At 41.9% G+C, this 20164-nt stretch overlaps 1 long non-coding RNA gene across 3 annotated transcripts in view; it reads left to right on the top strand.

Annotated features, from left to right (window-relative positions):
- Window positions 1-20164, top strand: part of LOC109282881 (uncharacterized) — a 72584-nt gene that overhangs the window by 26765 nt on the left and 25655 nt on the right. Inside the window, exon 1 of one of the 3 annotated variants that reach the window (XR_009459128.1) lies at window positions 18894-19201. The exons of the other annotated variants lie outside the window; for them this stretch is intronic. This is a non-coding gene — a long non-coding RNA (uncharacterized LOC109282881). Of the gene's footprint in view, window positions 1-18893; window positions 19202-20164 lie in introns of those variants that run through there. 3 annotated transcript variants of the gene reach the window in all.

The raw sequence follows: 20164 nt of genomic DNA, 5'->3' as shown, positions 1-20164 counted from the left end.
TGGCATAACTCAGCACCAAACTCAGTGCATGCATTCCAGTGTACATCAAATAATGATCTGATCCAAATGCTGAAGCTCTTAGTATCTCTACGTATGAGTAGCTTTGAACAGAGGCAACATTAGAAAACATTACTTATAAGAAAAGGTTGAAGAAATTGGGTTTGCTTCATATCGGAAAGGGTAACAAAAACCATGAAAGCAATCCTCCAATATGCAATAGCTTATTACAAAGAAAATACTGATGTACTTCTCAGTGGCCTTGAAGAATTAAAGAGGAAATCAACTTAAGTTACAGCAACTCATGTTGGAAATTCTGTCTAATGGCTGGGATGATCAAAGGTAGGTCAGAATGTCATCTTATAGACTAATTCAGAGAGGCATAAGATACTGTAAGCAACAGATTGCATCATGAGATGACGTCAGCTGTTGCTTTACAGCTTATGCCTCTATGAAGTGGTCTATAAGGTGCCGTTCTGCCCTGCCTTCTGTCCAAGTTCAGGCTAAAACAGCAAACTATCACTCTTTTAGGATGGAACAGGTTATTGGAGGCTGCAAATTTCTTTAGCTAGGAGTTTTAGTAATAAGTTAGACATCTGTTGAGGTGCTGTAAGTGTACTTGGTCATGCCTCTGTGCAAGGTATTAAACTTGATGATTTCTTAAGGTTCCCTCCAGCTGTTTGTATCAAAAAAGATTCTATGAGTAGTCTCATTCAGAATGCCAAACTTATTTAAATAGTTAACTTTTTGCAAGATCAGTGGCTAAAAAAGTATCGCTACCACAATCTACAGGGGTTCACAAATAAGTTCATAAATATTGTATTAAAAACTCAAATTATCAACACATTTCATAAAATTGCTGTCTTATTGTAGACACCCAAGGGCAGAAATACATTTAACAAATTATTTTTATTGAGTAATTTGATCAGCTTCAGCATTCACATCAGCAATCCCATATTTTGTATGGCAAAGGATATGGCTTGAAAGGGAAGGATGAGAATTTTTCTCAACTTTCTTACCAGTCCTGAAAGACAGATCCAATTTAGTAAACTAGGAAATGACCATTTTCAGCTTATGAATTTACTTTGTATTAGTAACTGTGATAAAGACAGACGATTATATGCAATGGAAAAAATGTTTTACATACCATAGAAATTGGAATATGGTTTCTACTGCTATTGCTAGAGTATTAAAGAAGCAAATAAATTAACCAACCAGGGATGTGACCAAACCCTTTGTAATCAGCAGGGATCCTGGTTTTCTCCGATTTAAAAAAAAATCCCCAATTTTTGGATTTATAAAAGTAACCTCAAATCCACATTTTTCTGTGATTTAAATGAAACACCACTAATATAGAGACAGATATATAGTGGTGTTTCATTTTTAGTAGCAGGGTAATAGCATAAAACAAAATGTTGACAGAATTTGCATGTAAAAATAAAATATTTCTGAACAACCAGAAGCAGTGAAGAACCAGGAACCACAGCACTCTATGTTTGAGTCTGCAAGAAACTTTTCCCCATACAGAGGCCCTAGTGAAGCTGCAATTAACAGCTGCAATATTGACTTCCCTAAAAGATCTATGGAGGTCTAATACTCCCACTGGTGATTACTGAAAACAAAGGAGAGAGAGGAGGACCATAGCCCTATCCTGTTGTGAAGATGAGGGAAATAAAATATCATATCATAGTATCATATGAGGGAAGGGAGTTTACAATGTATGGCTTTAAAAAAATGTTCCAGCAGCCACTCTTCAGGAAAAATTGTTGCTTTCTTTTTACCCTTTACTACTGGCTCTTGGCCTTTGCTGCAGCCACAGTTCATCTCTGCCTGTATTTCTTTCAGCAAAATACCATACTGGAAGTATTAAGAGGCAAGCTCATTTGTGGACTCTAAGAGTCCAATGGTTTTTCCAGTGGTTGACTTCCATATATGTGCTAACTGAGAACCTAGGGCAGATATCAATATCAATATCTATATCTGACTTGACATATGGATGATAATCAAGGTCTTGATCCCCAAATTGCCCTCATTTCTCTGTGTCTGGGAATAATCTTAACAAAGACTAGCTTTCAAGATCCTGGTCTTCTGGCTCTGATTTTGAATTCTCTTACCAGTCCCTTCTTTTGTCTGCAAGCTACAAAACCAATCAACTCAGCAATAAGCTTTTTTATACAGCGCTACTCAAAGTCCAAACTCTTAGGGACTTGCATCCAAAATTGTACCCAGAAACCTCCTGCTCAGCAGTAAACTAATGCTGGAGGTGTTTAAACTCAGTAGGGTTTCTTAGACATGTTAAGTTCTGCTACTGTGTACTCCCAGACTGAACAAGTAGTCTGGTGCTAAGCTCCCCACTAAGGCCCATAAGGATTTAGACAGGGTGAGCAACTGTAGCAGGAAGCTTGGTGCTCCTGCTATTTTAAGAGATAGCAAGAAGCAGTAGAAGGAGGCTGCAGGTGCTCCAGAGAGCAATTTACAGTCACTTGACCAGAAGGGGGCTGGGCTTGAAGTATATAAACCCTGGGTCTGAGCTGGCTAGGCATTCTATCCCCCAGAGCCATAAAGATAGGAGCTGCTGGGCAGCAGGGCTGTAGAAGGGCTCCTAGTTAACATCTGAGCTGGGGTAAGCAACTCTAGAGGCTTGAGGAAAGGACTAAGGGGAGGAGAAGGTCCCAACAGGCTTGGGAATATGGAATAGAGGCCCTGGAGCCCAGAGGGAAGGAGCTTGAGCCCAGAAGCAGCTGAATAGGTAGGGCCATATAGCTCAGCAGAAGTGGAGTTGGAAATGTTGATACAGTGAAAGGGCCTGAGCCCCAGATGGGACTGAGAATGCAGGTCTGATCTGATGAGGTCTGAGATTGAGACCAGAGCCTGATATGAGTACATGAAATGGGGCCAGAGAGCCCTAAGGTTTCACTTGTCCAGGAGCAGGGTCAGGGTCCAGAAATAGGGGCCAAAGGTGGGGGAGACGCACAGCCAGAGACTAGCAGGGCCAGGGGAGCCCTTGAGTCTCAACTGGACTAGGAGCAGGGTCAGGGCCCAGATAAAGGACCAAAGATTGAAGATTACAGCTGGAGACCAAGGGGGCCATGGAGCCCGTAGCCCAGGACAGATAAGGACTAGGGGTCAGGAGCCTGTAGCCCAGAAGGGGTGCATGTCAGCAGAGCCAGGGGGTCAGTAGCCTGAGGAGGATGTTAAGAAGAGCAGAGAGAAAGAGGGAGGAATGAATAACATCTGTGAAGCATGGGTGTGGGTACTGGGGAGACAGATCCCACATAATTAGCCCTTAAGGTACTCATGAGGAGATCTGACTTGAGAAGCCCCTTTGTTAAGGCATGGCAGGTGCGTAGAAAGGGAGATTTGCCTGAAGAGAGGTAGATTGGCAAGGACTGAGGTGAGCTCCGGGGGCATCATGGCTACCCCTGAGTTGAACCGTAGTACAGCATCTAAATTCCTTAAAGAGTTTAATCTGGCAAGTATGTTCTGAACATGTCAAACACATGAATAGGATTAGGTCCTCCACAAAATGTGGTGGTAGCTGTTTCTTTAAAAATGTGGCTACTGGAGGAGGAAGAAGATCTAGTAGTGTTGTCAGTGTTTGCCTTCCACATGGTAGCCTAGTCAGTAGTTTGAGCTGTCACCCAGGAAAAATGGGGATCAGATTCTTTTTCCTGAGAAGAGTGGACTCTTAAACACTTTCTTGCAAAGACATGGAATGGGTCTTATTTCTTCCCCTTGGACCAGTGCTGGGGTTTTTTGTTTTGTTTTTTAAGTCCAATGGCTGTCTGTTTCTTACATTAAGTGATCCTGTGATCAGGAGCCACAGTCTTGAACTCCCCACATAGGAGTGAGAACTCTTTTTCTACATCAGAAGAGTCATGCTCCAAGTTGTTTCCATTCACTGGTTCAGTAAATCTTGAATTGTGGGCTGCACAGTAGCACATATTCAACATAAGGGGTGTTGACAGCCCACCCCCACCAACACTCTCTAATGCCCCTGTTTTTATGCTGGTTAGGGACCTCTTCTGAGAAATGCCAGTCTAAGACCTTCCATCATGTAGAGCATAGAACTCTGAGCTCCCATTTCTTAGGCAAGGGCTGTAACCACTGAACTATTAGATAAAAGACATTCAAGGATAAAAGGCATTCAACTCCACCTCCAAAAACACTGAGCCTTCAAGGAACAATTGTAGATGCACCAACAAGACAAATTGTAACCTCTTGATCCCAAGTGGTTTTGGACACCTCACTAGCAGCCGTGACTCGCACCTAAACTCAGGAGAGAGGCAGATAAGGATATACACCTGTAACTCTGTCCTATTGGCTAGCTCAAGGTGGCACTTTCTTGTGTGTATGTTGGGGGATTGAACCAATCTTGTGAGACACTTTAATTCACCAGTGCATTGCAGAGGAAGATTAGACATGTAGGTACCTGTCTCTGAATGTTGAGCTTTATTCCTAGAGCCACACACTTTATATTTGGGTGTCATAGCACCTAACTCAAAGCTGCCTAAATTGCTTGTTTGTTCCTTCTCCATGTGAATATCTGATCTCTTGACTATGTAAACTTTTGAAAGCAGTGCATAAATATAGTTAGCACAGGGAAAAATTACTTGAAAGTTTAAAGTTTTGAGCATTATTTTGTTTTTGCTCTACATAAATGTGCCGTGTAATTTAAACTGCTACACAAAAGTGAAACAGTTAGTGGAAAAATAAGTGCCAAAATTCTTGGACCCCCTTCTATTAAAATAATTTCTCCTCCTCTACCAAATAAATTAAAAGGTTCAAAGGGAGAGAAAGGGACTACAACACAATACAGAAGTTGGGAAATATCATTGCTAATTGGCCTTGGAGGAATGACACTTCTGCGTTTTGTTGCTGTCATTATTATTATTACAGGGAACAGAGTTTGATGAAAAATTTATGATAGGGGAAACTTCCATCAGACTGAAAGAGAAACTCTGGCACATCCAAAATCTACTTTGTGTTAGCCATCACCAAATATTGCATAGCCGTCTTTTACTGCATGTGATTGTCCCATATGAGTAAATTTGATTTTTCTCTTTGAAGAGATGCTTTAGAGACTTCTACAAGTGCTGAATGACAGCTATACTGGGACTTGGCGAACACAGAATGTGTTCAGTCAACCCAGAAATATTCTGCATGTGAGAAAATCCCCCGGGCACCTGAGACAAAGAAAACAGTGATGGGAAAAGATATTATTTTGGTTTAACTGTAATTCCTATTCAGTAATTGAACAATCAGAAAATTGCATTTAATATGACTGTCATGAAAGTGAGACTGACAAGTTCAAAAGGTTCAACAGTTTAGGAAATGAAAAGGGTGGTATTAAAAGGGTACTTTAAAAAAAGTTTCTGGTTATGGTTTAAAACTGATCGCAATGTATGAAGATGAGTGATATGTAACCAAGAAGCAATATCTCACGGGGGGGAACCCCCCCCCCAAACCTTTTTCTATGATAAAATCATCTCACATAGGTGTATGAGCTTGAAAATTAGATTTGTGAGGGACAGGGAAATGTGACTGTCTTTCTATCTAAACGAAATTATGTGGGACGTGGAAGAAAGAGAGAAACAGGCACACATCTGTTTTGTAAGGTAGAAAGTCACAGCTTTGGTAACTTAAATTTTATTGCTGGGAATGATTGTGCCTCTTCCATCAAATGTCAAACACATCTGGATCTACTATTACTGTTAAATGACCTCAATGCCAATTATTTAAAAATCACTGTTGGCCCTCTTTTGCCCTCCTTTAACTTTTCTTACCCACCCCTTGCAAAAGTAAATCAGGTTACATAAGTGTACTATATAAGTAAAGAATTTAAATGTTTCTCTTTTTCTTTTAGGATAATTGGATTGGCCAGCCATCTCTTGGGTCTCATAGGTACCTTTTTTTAAAGAACTGAACCTCTGAGCCTCAGATTGAAATGAAATTAACAACTAACTCATACATTTTTTATGAAACTGGAAATCTGTCTATTGTACAGTATGTGATTTTTGGTCCATGTTGTAAAATCACTGTATCATGAAATTCTTCAATGTGTAGTCAGTCTGCTATAAGCTGACATGTGCCATTTAACATATCTGCCAGACCAAAACTAGCTGTAGGTTGTTAAACCTTTAAGGTCAGCTATTCACATGGAAACAACTTGGGACAATGGTTTGGGTGAAGCTGTAAGTAGTAGCTCCTCCAATTTCTCTTCAGAGAGGAAGAAATAAAGAGTGGAAAATCCTTAGAAGCAGAACAAAGGAACGGGTGTTTGTGGTAGGATGTATAAACTCAGACAGCAGGACAGAAGTTTTGAGTAGGAGAGGAGATAAGAGAAATGATCCTTTGTGTCTGTACATGTGTGCGTTCATGTGCAGCCCATACAGAGAGAACTGACATGGAGCAGGAAGAAACAAATAGAAATATTTTGTCCAGGATATTTTGAGGAAAGGAACAGGGAGGGAGGGTGTGGCGGACAAAACCAACATTAGGCACCTTACCAATCTTACCCTGAGATAAATTCCTTTCTGATTTGACTTTGATCCAGACCTTGGCATCACAGAAACAGAGTCCAGACTATACATTTCTAATAAAGAAAGGCAGGAACCTTATCAGAAGAGAAGATGCATGCCTTGGGTGCTTCATATACAGGAAGGGGTAGGATACATGAGAATATTAACTTTCTCTGTCTCCCCTTCCTACTAATGGAAACCAGAAGTAGAAAAATAAAATCTCACTACCTCTCCTTGCTGGCTCCCCAACCAGACATGACCCCAATTGTGCATTTTTTTAAAGGATTTGAGGATCCATTGAAGCCAAAGCTTCATCTACACAAAACTATAAGGCTTCTTTCTCCTGCCAGTTTAAACATCCCTCTTATTGAGCTAGGGGGCAAGTTCACTTCCATAACCAACAGGAGAACTTGGACAAACAAACTGGTAACTTTACTTTGCTAGAAATATTTTACTTAATTACTACATAAAATGAAAATGAGTATACTGAATGGGTACTTGATTCATAGAGCTTCTTTACCATTTTAAAATGGCAAAGACATTGTAGAACCTCTGACTGGTTGATTACTGACAGTTGCCTCAGTTGTAATCTAAAGAATCAAGGGGAATCGGGGAAGGGAAGCAGCTATAGATCTCTTCCTGTGAAATGAAGGGAACAGACAGGCCTGACACAAACACACCATGGTAGGAATAATATGAATCCAAAAAACAAGTATTTGAGACTGAAAAGGGGTTTTACCTTTCCTTAAAATGTTCTATTGTTTTGCTACCCTGTGGATGAGCTTTTCCATGCCATGCCAGTGCATCACATTGAGTGTTTGGATTATATTTCTGGTTGAAAACCCAACAAACTGTTTTGAGGTTGTAGTCCAGCTCGACTGTCAATAGTAGTGATAACTCAAACCTACCAGTTGTGGTGTTGTTGTTGTTGTTGTTGTGAAAACCAGTATTTACTATTGTGGTCTGAGTCTCACTCACTTATACAGTACAAGTATTCAGCCATATCAACATTCTAAATTACTTGCCTTTTCCAGGATATCTGATAAAGGCCAGGTTTCAAATATTGCTTTAAAATTATGACTTCTAACCTTTTATCATTAAATTGAAAATCTGCCCATTGGAAATAAAGCTAGAAGGGGAGGAATGGGGAGGGAAGGATTTTCCCCTCCCCAGCACCCTCAATCCATCCATTCTTAATACCAGAGAAGAAAATTTTCTCTGGGCTCTCTGACATAGTTCCTCCAACTGCTAACACAACCTGCACAATTGCTTGCACCAGTTGCAAAATTGATTAACAATTGTCTCCATGCATTATCCAATGTTATGAGGCTGTGTCATGGATAAAATCATAATAATGTATAATTCTTTTTGTAGCAGCCTTTAAAAATGGACCCACCTGAACAGAATGGAAAGGGCTGCCTGGCAGAGAGACAGAGTTTGTCCCAAAGGGGACACTGTAGGCTCTGAGGGCAAGTGAAGCTGTTTGGGAGCAGCCCTGTTGGAAGTGGGAGGGGTGATGTAACCCCAGCAAAGTTTTGAAAGAGAGCGGTTAGCCCTGGGAAGGGCCCTGATCTGGGTTTGGCTGAGAGGCTTGGATAAAAGGGGGAGCAGTTTTTCCCACGGGGGGGAACCAGAGAGGGGGGGGGGCTGAGGGACAGGTTGGAGACCAGATTCAGTGTCTCAGCAGAGTGGTCCCTCAGAGAGCCCCTGGGAGAGGCCTGCAGGAGCAGCAGTGGAGAAGCTGCAGTGGCAGGATCAGGCAGGGACTGCTGGTGTGGAGAATCCAAGCCTGGAGAGACCTGACTGCAGCTGGTGTGGCTGGGTGAGCACAGCAGAGCCGGGGGGGGGGGAAGGGGACTGCCAGAGTCTGCCCTAGTTTCCCTGAGGGGTGAGGGGCCCCAGGGGCAGGCCAAGCCCCCGGCTGCATTTGCTGGGGCTGTGAGGCTGTGTGGAGCAGGAGGGTTGCTACAGCCTGCAGCCCAGGCACTGCTCACAGCAGAACCAGGGAAGGGGGTCAAAGGCAGGGGAAGGCTGTCTTGCAGGAACTGCAGAGGAGCTGCTGCTTGTTGCCCGGAGACCCCAGGAGCACGGAGACGGACACCAGTGCCAGGGAGTGTCCACAGACCATGTGCAGGGACACAGACAGTCCCGCTCCCTGAGATACCCCACCAGAGGCAGTGCACACGGGATCCCCAGTACACCGTGTGCAAGTGAGAGACTGTGTAAATAAGTTCTTGAGGGTTTATTAGGTGGTATATCCATGGGTTTATTTAATGATTATTTGTTATGTTGTAAATAATTAAATCCTGTAAATAGTTTGAAATTGTCTGCAAGGGTGCTTGATTGTAGGGGGAGGCTCTCCGCTCAGGGCACTGCAGCAGCTTTCCAGGGGGGCTGAGCAGGGCTACTGGCTACCGGGTACCCCAGGATCCCATTATTCAGGTGAGGGCACATGTAGTGTCGTGCCCAGGGTTACATATTAAATTATGTTTTGACATGAGAAGGAAAGAGTCCCACACCTCTGACAGACTACTGGTGCATATGCCACAGGTTACAGTGGAACTTTAATTCAGACAAGACCTGGTCCCAGTTAAGCACAGATGGAATAGTGGCAGCTAAATTTTTATTATGCAGTGTTGAAGTGATGATTCCTACAGGAACAATAAGTTAAGGGCAAAAATTAAAATGAGATATTAGTGCCACAAAACCAGAGTATACCCCCAATAACAACCACTCAGATTATTTGTGTGAAATAACTGTTGCTAAAATACTTGGGAGGTAATTAAAAAAAAAATGAATATTATTTTAATGTCAAGAGCCATACTGCAAACACGATTTGAACTCAGTGAACAGACCTTTCAACCATACCAATAACCATGTAAACAGATATGAAATAAATGAATGTACAGTTTAGGAAAACAGTGTTTCACAAAATAAACACCAGAAAGAACTTGGGGTAGGGACAGAAATTATACATAACCAGTATAAGTGATCAGAAACTGGTTCAAACCTATAATACAACAGAAGTTTGGTGCATATAAACTGATTTCAAAATGGCTGAAGCCAGTTTACAATAAATGTGAATGGATATAGTATCAGACTTAACGTACTTACGTTAAATCAGTTTACTGAACTTCTGTCCCAGATCCCCTCCAGATCTAAGTTACCTCACAGTCCCCCAGCATCCCAATATGCTTTGTACCTCCCCTGCAAACAGCACCCCCCGCCCCGACAGGGTGGGCAGGCTACCTTTGGCTCACGCTGTCTGTTCCAGTTAAGCAGTGAGGTGTGCTCTAGCGCCCCCCAGCTTCTGGCCTGAGCCACTGTAAGCATATGGTTGCATTTCTGGAATCAAAAGTCAATGTCTGTTCACTTGCTAATCAATTCAATATATGCAGCATAGAATAACCTATGAAGATTGAATCTATCCAGCCTTGGGATTTTTGACTATCTGTACTTAGCCTTGTTGTCTGTTAACTTTTAAAATCAGTTATGGCCTTTAAAAAGTTTTGGGTAGAAAGTGAGAGAAATCTTTCAAAGGTCTTTTTTGCCATTATGGAACAAATTTTGTCTTTAAAATTTATGATCTAAAGGGAGTCTGTCTTTCAGCAAAACCAGTGAAATTCTACCACAAAAGGGATGTTAGGATTTCTGCAGCTTGGGCAGAGAATGCATAAACTATTAAGAACTAATCCAAAACAAATTAATTAAGTTCTTGGGGCTGCGGCTAGATGTGCATAGATATTTGGTTCCCTGGGACAACTAGCAGTGGCACACCTTGCACTGCCACTACTTATCCCTGGGGAACACCCATGCCACACACATTCTGGTGCATGGTGAGCTGCCCTGGGTGGGGTAGGGGAGGCTGGTGCCATCACTAGGGTGGCCCCAGAAGCCTAACCTGGGGTCCTTGGGGCCTCCCAGGGTTGTAGTTGCATCGCTCCTGCCACACAGAGCCTGGCTGGCAGCAGAGTGCAGCTCTGGCTGGCCAGGCTCTGACTTTGGGCAATGTACGCTGCTGCCATGTGCACTGCTCCACTTTTGGTCATTTTTTTTTTTTACCCCTGGATATCCAGGGGTCAAAAAAAACCTCTTCGTGCTGCTCCCTTGCAGTGTGGGGAACAACGGAACGTGTGGTATGTGGCACATACCACACACCACTGCTTATCTGGATGTGGTCTAGGAGTCTTCCCATTAACCCCAATGGACTTTGAGTCATTCCCTTAGATAGCAATAGATTCTAGTTCTGTAATGATTCCTTTTTGTATCTCCACACAGTAAAGATTTGTGAGGGGGCAAGTGTGGGTTTTGAAAGAGGCAAAAGAAATATAGTTACATGTATCCATTCTCCATTTTACATACTACTGCTTACTGAAAAATGGATGCTGCTAGAGAATGTGCAGAGGACACTTTGTTCTTTACCAAAAAACATGAAAACTATTTCAGCCAAGAGACTGAATCTCCGATTCTATGGTAACCTTATGAGAAGTATTTTTCCTTCCAAGCCCTGGAGGACTGAAAATCATAGGAAAGGATTTGGGGGTACCAGAGCTGTACTGATATTTTAGAGTAATAAAGAAACACAAGCATCTTTCTGAGTATAAGTACATTTTGTTCTCTCAGCACATTTTTATATTAAAATATAATCTTGTGGTATGACAATCCCAATAGGAAAAGGATCTCATTTATTAAATTCTTCAAGCATAAATCTCAGTAAGGTCACACTTAAAATATCAGAATTAGAACATATTACAGGTGCCCCAAAATAATGAAATGGAGACATTGATAAAATAATTCAAGGAGATCATATTCAAGATGTTGTATATCCCTAAATCTGATGCTAAGTAGTTTGCCTGCCTTGTCCAGTAAAGATAAGAATGATTCATCATGATACCTACCAGCAAGGTAGGAGAAAAGCACAAGTGGGAAACAAATTTTTAAAAAAGGAAAAAAAGATTCATTTAAAATCTATGGCCAAAATGGGACCTCTAGATCCATCTTGAATAAAGGAAAAGATTTCAGCAGCCACTGCAGCATAAATCACATGCTACTATAGGCCATCCAGTGAATTTAGGATCCACCTAAAGGTAAGGATGAAGTTGAAGTGGGTCAATGTGAAGGATGAATGGGCCAAGGATGAAGATGGGATATTCTTTGTCCTTCTAGATCAGGGATAGGCAAAATGTGGCCCGCGGGCCGGATGTGACCCACCAAGCCATTCTATCTAGCCCATGGGGCCCCTAAAAAATGTAGAAAATAAATATTTATCTGCCCCTGGCTGCCTGCCATGTGGCCCTCAATGGCTTGCCAAAACTGAATAAGCGACCCTCCACCCAAAATAATTGCCCGCCCCTGTTCTAGGTCCATGGAAGCTATCCTGAATATTTAATACATTTCCTAGTGGTATTAACTTTTCAGTATAGCATCCCCATCCCTACCTCCACATACTCATGAATGGTTACCAAGGGTGTGGGAGTCCCTAGGAGTAAGGCTAATGTGAGATGGAATTGCATACAGAACAGAAGTACAACGCCATTGAAGAGAACCTTGGCTTCTGCCAATTCTGGAACTTATGTCAGTTTTGGGGTGGTGTTGGCAGTTTTTTCCACCCTATGACAGACTATTGATAGGTATAACACAGGGTAAAATGGATTTTTAATAGGATCTTTAACTCTCATAGAATTTGGTTCCTGTTTAGCACACAGCAAAATTGGGTATAATTCCTGGAGAGGCTGTAGGAATTTTAGACTCAAGAGTAATACACAGGAGAAAAGGAGAAATAAAAGGCAGTCCTCTTACCCAGTAAGAAAGAACGCAGGAAAAAGAGTTCAAGATTCATCTGACCATCTCTGATTAAAAACAAAAAAACAAAGCAAAGCAAAATAAAAAAGTAAACAGTCGGGTCATGCTAGGAAGTCTGGGAGGGGACTGAGTTTGTGGTGGAATAGACTCTGCAGCTGTTCTAAAAGGAGCAATCTGAGGAAAGCCAGAATCTATAAATAACAACTACAAGAGAAGGAAGTCTATATGACAGTGGTGGATAATTCCAGAGGTCATCCAGCTTTTACTGCAGTTGAGTGAGAGTGGGAAAGCCTAACAGTAACTAGAGTGATCTATCTGCTTTGGAGTCCATACAAAGGGAAGCAATTTTGGATTTGTTAATATTGGATAAAAGTCAGACAGATCCTAAGAGACCGTCTCTTGGAGAGGATGAAGAATGGCTTGCCAAAGTCCCTGCTTGTTTTGGAATTTCTATTGGATTTTTCATTTACATAAGAAGGGTAGAATCTTCCTAGTTCAGCTGGAAAACTAATATAAATTACTGATAACTCTACCATTAGAGGCAGACTTTGGGCTAGAGGAGAAATAGGGGCAAGGCAAAGAAGTGACATGGAGCAGTCTCTATGACAGATCTAACTCAAGGATTTTCTCATTTGAAAAGTTCCCCTTCCAAGAACTGGGAAAGAACTATCAGGCCATAGTTGTGGTTGGCTAGACAATTTGCACTTCATTTTTAGTCATGTGGTTTATTTTATTTCTGGTCACTAAACTTGAAAGAAAGGTGGAGGAACTCCATAAGCAAAAGCATTCTCCTTATGCATTCATCCTACTTTCTGGGCTTGCATATGTATACAGTACAGCCGTGCTTTTATGTTTGCACAACAGCATCCAGTCTAATGATGAGATTCTTTGTGTAATGCTACTGAGACTTAAAATGTTTAATCTATTATATATGTTACATGTAGGTGTGTTTCAAGTTGTATTTACTATCAAAGTTAACTGTGGTAAACGTTATGCCAGAGTATTTTTCCATAATACTTTTGAGATGTAAAAGCATAATTACTACTTTGTAAACCTTTAAATAACAATTCTACGCCAGATCCCTTATTGAAGAAAATCTTTAGAGCTCCATCAAATGGAGTTCTGCTGACTTAACAGGTGTAAGTCTTGTCTTTTTAATGCTGCTTAGAACAATTTTGGCCATTTACACACAGGTATTTTGTAGTTCCTGGGGAAAAAAAATAAGAGTAGGTCAGAAAAGAAAAAAGAGCAACATACATAAAGAAGGAAAAAGGCTATAAAAGATTGAATAAACAGGTTGATAAAGGTCCTTTCAGAGGTGATATAAAGGTTTCCTGTTTTTCTTTCTATATGGATTTTCTGGTAGCCTCTTTTTGTAGGTTTGCAGGGGACATATCTACCAAAATTGCACTAGAGATCCATGTTGTTGACATAACTGAATATGTTCCTCTGTTAAATTTCTCAGATTGTCAATCAAATGGCCTCAGAAGAATAGAATGGTGTTGTGTGTGTTGTTAGGCTGAGAACAGTAAAGCTTACACAGACCGTTTCTGCTCTTTTTTCTTACTCTTTGCTGGGGGGAAAAAAAAGATTTAATGAATTTTCAAGTTCTGAAGAAGAAAATACTTAGTATAGATGCCTGACAAATGTTAGTTTGAAGGCACAATGGGATCTAATCCCCAGTCCCAACAATTATGCCTCTTGCAATGCCACATGTGCATGGCAAGATGTGCACTCTTGGGATTAGATCAAAATCATACCTTACTTGACAGCAGGCAGGGAGCCTAGGATCTTTATACCAAGCTGCCGCACCATGGCAAGTTGAAAGCTGGGTGCCTGACAATCAGCTGATTGTCTGCTGGCTTCAGAAACATGTGGGGGTTCAAATGGACCCAATGTGGTCCTTGGTGTTGGCTGACAATTGTATGATCCTTAAGTAGATTGGGACCACACCAGGTCTAGAGCCCCAACCCCAGTGCAGTCACTACTAACTGACAATCAGCTGATGGTCACCTGCATTGGGTACTCCCTTGCTTTCCAGTCCCAGTGCACTCCTGATCCTGCCATGGATCAGTTGATTGCACCTTGAATGGGGACTACACCTGGGCCAGTCAAGCTCTGGTGGGGTCTTAATCATAATGGAGTGTAACAGGGTTAGTTGGAGACTTTAGCACAGTCCTAGTCCTGCCACACATTCAGTTTAAGACACAAGATGGAAACAAGTCACAAAAATGTACACATTTCTTGTAATATTTTTGTGGTTAGTTTCCTTTTTTGTAGAGCCATTAGTTCCCTGAATGTGTGGCTGGGTTACTACTTAAGATATGATTAATAGATTAATAGCTCTTAAGTAAAACATCTGCCAGGGGGCATAGTCTATACTCCTTTTTTTTTCAGACCTTGGATGAGCCTGTTCCTAGTTAACTCAGGATAGAAATAGATGATGTTGCATTTGTGCTTCCATAAAATGTATGCTGGTACAAATGATGAGCAAATAGATGTACCTGCCTTTGATTGTGCCATACTAGTGGCCACAAGAAAAAGGTAATGTAAAATAGTGCTACTTTCTTGTGGTACACATCTATTTGCTCTATGACGGGAGAATGCAGGAAACCTGGAGCTACCCTCACTCTCCAGGCACCACAGGTAGGTGCTCTGAGGACTCCTGGGGCCTGATCCTGCATGTCCTGGGAATTCTTGCACAGAATCGGGCTCCTCAAGAACCAGGGGCACCTGCCTGGCTTTCCTGCTTGCAGAGATAGGCACTGGAAAACCTAGGGGCACCTCTCTGTAAGGGGGAGGGAAGTTGGGGTTACCTGCTCATGGGGTCCCACCCTGTGATCTCCAATTGCGCATCTCCATAAGTGGAGAAAGCCGACATGCTTCCTGATGTGGAAGCATGGAAGCCGGGGTATCCCCAGTGCCCTATGCCTCCATGCTGAGACATGTACAGCCCCATGCCTCCTAGCTGGGACCCACACCACTCTGTACCACATGAGGCATGGGTTAGTATGGGTCTTGGCAAGGAGGGGCAGGGAAGTGGAGAATCCCCAGGCAAAGAGAGGATGTCACCCATCATCCCTTTTGCAGAGGACAACAGGTGATTTATGTTTTACCCAATAAAGTGCCACAGCTGATCCAATTCATTTAGAAGCATCCATCTTTACCCTCAAACTCCCCCCCCCACCTGCCCCACCTTGATAATTGAACTTAACAAGATCACTTTGATAATTCCAATTCCAAAAAACTGAATTACTTCTAATGCAGTTATATTACAATACTGTCAAGACTATGCTGGCCTGTCATATACTCATATGTACATGTACATACTATCCTAAACTCCTTAGTTTAGTTAGAGGATAGCTTATCACTTTGGCTGTTGGTTGTTGTAAGGGACTGGGGTATAATTAGTCTGGCCTAATGGTTGGCCAGAGGAAAAGCTACATCCTGGAACTGGGTCAGAGGATGGGAGTCATGTTACCAAAACCAGAGGGAAATCCAGGGGCACAGTCCACAATACAGTCTGGGGTCAGATTCCAGGGATCAGATGTTGCAAGTACCAACTGGAGGGAGAATCCTTAAAGTGAAGTCCAAGAGTAGAGCCTAGCTGGAGTCAGGGACCAGAAAACAGATCCACAGGGAAATCCAAAGTGAAATCCAGAGTCAGGAACCAGGAGGCCTACCACAGCAGAATGGCTGACTGGCCTGTAACCCCAGGGCCTCAGCTGGTATGAAATAGATAGGTGGTATTCCCAGCAACCAGTCAAAATGCTCCCTTCTCCTAAACTGGGGCAGGGTTCATTAACTGAGGCCTACCTCAGGTGTGGCTGCTAAGGTACTTGGCCTAGGCTGGCCTGTCTGATCAAAATCCCTACAGTTGTGCAAGACACTTTAGAAACAATAAATGACAGCCCCTACCCCCACCAAATTTATATTCTTAATATTTATACAGAATAGGTAGTAGAGAGACATTAACAAGTTGAATGGCAGAAGGAGTATAGCTAATCTTACCAGTTGTACATAATTCCTAGACAGCCATGTACCATAATCTCAATTTATGATCTGTCTAAGCATTGTCAGGTTGGGTTTCTTATTTGCATTGGAGAAAAATAAATTTTGAGGAAGAATGTGAAACAGAATAAGGTTGTGGCTGTAAAGAACCTGACTGGGAGCTCTACTTACTCATACTAGTCTTCTTACTTGGGATTAAACAGGAATGTGCTTTTTTGGGGGAAGTAAGAGTTGGAAGTCAAGGTAGCATCATTTCTGACTGAAGACAGGAACTGACAAGAGCACGAAGGGTATGATTAGGGGTGTTAAGAGAAGCTGAGAGGTCAAGAAAGACAAGGGTCGAACATAGATCTTGGAAATCTGGCCAAGAACAAATACTAGAGTTCTAGATGGAAGTGATGTCAGTAGAATGTAGGACATGGAGCCAAATTGTATAGGGTGTAAAATGTGTTTACTCATTCAGGAGAAAAGCTTAAAGTAGGAGCTGAATCTGCCTGCACAATCAACATGGGAACAAGTATTTTGATTTTCTTTCCTTTCTAATTTTAGCTGGAGCTTTCTTGATTAACTGATGTCTGAAAACCTTGACTTAGGTATTGCATGGCAACTTCATCTAGCACAGTGTTTCCCAACCTTTCCTAGCCCAAGGCACATTTACATTAATAAAAATTTTCCACAGCACACCTGTTAAGGCATTCCTCATCCTTATACCTATTGTAGCTTGTAGCTCATTGCCATGACAAAATTCCGCAGCCCACCTGTTCATTTCTGATGGCACACTTATGTGCCACGGCACACTGGTTAGGAAACATTGATCTAACATTTATTCTGCTTCTCACGATCTGATTCTCAGGTGTAACCATTGCCTTTTACAATGGTTAAAAAGTCACTAAACTTCACTAACTCTATTTCTCTATGAATTATGTGGGGGGCTGCCATGGACCCAACTGTGGTGTACCCTGGGCCCCATGTTTCTCCCTGTTGCCCAAGCTGCTTTCTCAAGGAACAGACTAAGGTTTACCCTGGGATAACTCTTTGTTCCTGCAAGCCTCAGCTCTAGTGCCCTTACCCCAGATTCTGCAGCTACAGGAGACATTTTTGCCAGCTCTGTGACCAAATTGTATGCCTCCTTCCCTCTATAGAAATGGCATACCCAGACAATCACTTGCTTTGGGAAGATGCTTTTCTACAGGCAGTAAGCATATCAGTAAGACAACAAAACATCAAGAAGATTTATTGCATAGAAGACAAGAATAGTATGTGAAAAATAGATAACGCTTCTCACTTTTCTTGACTTTCTTCAGAGTGCTTCAGAGAGTTTTGTCAGTCTGTCCAGATACCAGCCTTCCTGCTGTTGACTCTTGCCAGCCCAGCTAGCTGGGGAACAAACCTCCACACAGGCATGGGAAAATCCAAAGACAACCTCTACCTAACAGACATCTTCCAAACACCTTCAAAACAGCCCTCCACCTATAAGTATTGTTCTATTTGCTGAGGAGTCTGAGAACCCCCCAGAAACTTTCCTTCTGCCTGGGAAATCTGGAATTCCCCCAGTTAATGGCCGAGCTCCCTGAAATGTACTTCTTATTACAGCACTGAACTTTCTCCTTATGGGCAAATTCATACCCCCAATATTTTGTGTAAAAGTCCCCAAAATAGCTCTTTCTGCCATGTGTTTGAGTGTGACAAATGCCCTTCTTCTAAAATAAATAAATAAATTAGGCGGTGATACTTAATAGTTTTGCCTTCCCCCTTTGTGCCACAGCTTTTCTGACATGTACTTAACTAGAGATCTGGCTATACCTTTTTGATTAAGCGGTGACACAAAGTTGCAATGATGCATACATACAACATCATATAATCCATATAGCAATAAAACAAATACAAATAAATACAGCTTATCATTAGTTTTAGAAAGGGACCAAATACAAGATTAGTTAAAATAAACTTAGCTCTTGGCTCTGACCCCCTAATCATTCCTGCTTATGTGGTGTGTTTGTGACAAAAGTTAATAATGCGTTCCTATTTACATAACAGATATGTGCTGAGGGTTGATATTAATAAGGACTTTGAAAATGAAAAGCATTCTTTCAATGCCAAGTGAAAAATGAAATGAAAATACAAAATGGAAATGACATTTCACTGATAGAACTAAGGGCAAAATAGAATTTGCAAAAATTTCCACTGGTGATGTTTGCAAGTAATAAAAACTTTAGCTTGGTGGTAGATCACACCACTTGTTTATATGGGTCACAGTTAAAGGAAGAAGTCTTTTGACGTGGTTTTTGATAAAGAATTTGAAGGAGCAACAAACTCCAAGCCTCCCAGTGTAATTTAGGAATCACTTTACAATATTTACAATCAGTTTTCATAGCAGACCATAACTTTAAGAATACCCTGAAAGTGTCCCTTCATTTTTATATAGTGTCTCAAACTACTGTGTAATTTATTCCAGTTGCCATAGCTTTCAAATTTGTTTTGTGAATATGTGCAGTATACAGTTACCAAAGAGGAATGTAATCTTATTTACTTTGCTTTTATTTTCTCTTTACCTAGAGACATGGGAAACGGGGGCAGTGTTATGGTTCCACTATATTTCACCCTACCCTAGTGACCAGTTTTACCACATAAAATGAGAAAATGAAGGATGAAAATTACCTAACTTTGATCCGCCCTTGAAATCATGCTGCAATAAAATAAGAGGAAACTGGGTGTTCTGCCCTGAACAGCTTTGAAAGTAAGAGTGGAAGGTGACAACATAAACTATTACAATAACCCTCTTAGGAACTGTCTTGTTACAAATAGATTCTGTTATTGAAGAGATGTCTGTGACAATATAGCAACAATCAGTCAACTAAAGACTTTCAGAGGTAAGTGTCCTCAGTTTCACCTCAGGCACTTCACTGGGAAGCTGGTGCTTATCTGATATTAACAAATGACTGTGAATTGGCCTCATTACTTTAGTACACAAACAATACTATGGCTCCCTCTACACGTTAAAGGTATCATGCAATGAAATGGTTACTTATAGAAATACCTTCAAGCCAGTTACATGTGCAAAGTAGCTATCGTGCCATAAAAAGCTCCAACCATTTATAAAGTTAGACCTTGAAAATGTGTATTGGCTTTATAGCTGGTTGCTATTAAGGTTTACTTTGCACATGTAGCAGTGTGTCCCCTGTGGCTGGGGCCCCTGTCAGCTGAAGGAGCTCCCAGCTGTAGGGCAGCACCATGCACTGCTGGGGCTGGGAGTCCCACAACTGAGGGGACTCTCAGCCCCAGCAGTTGCTGACTCTCAGTCCCAGAAGCACAGGGACCCTGAGTCCCACAGCTGTAGATGCTGGATGCTGAGACCCAGCTGGGTCCTGGCAACTAGTGGGTGCAGCTGCCCCAGGGGTGCATGAAACCAAGCTCCTAGGCTCAGGGATGCATGGGGCATCCCCATATCTGGGAGTAACTCAACTGAGGGGGCTCCCAGCCATAGGAGCTTGGTTCTTGTCAATGCATGGGGAGCCTGGAATTGGTTCCCCCTGCACTGGCAATAAGGCACAGTGGGATCTAATACGTGATCCACAGAATCGCACCTCCTGCCATGCACATGCGATATGGCAGAAAGCATGATTGCGTAGATCACATTAGATCCCATTGAGCCTTTACCTGCACATGTAGAAGGGGCCTATTAAATATACTTATAGGTTTGTTTGTTTTCCCCAGAAATATTGTGTTAATATACTTGACAGGTGCTCAGCATCTCTGAAAATTAGAACCAATTTACAAGACTTAAGCCTGTAAATGCCACAACACTGAAAAAGCTCTGTTACTGCAGGAGAAAA

Source organism: Alligator mississippiensis, chromosome 1 (genome assembly GCF_030867095.1).
Source record: "Alligator mississippiensis isolate rAllMis1 chromosome 1, rAllMis1, whole genome shotgun sequence".
NCBI lineage: Eukaryota > Metazoa > Chordata > Crocodylia > Alligatoridae > Alligator > Alligator mississippiensis.
Note: the sequence above shows the minus strand (reverse complement) of the source record. Positions and strands in the feature narration are given on the sequence as shown.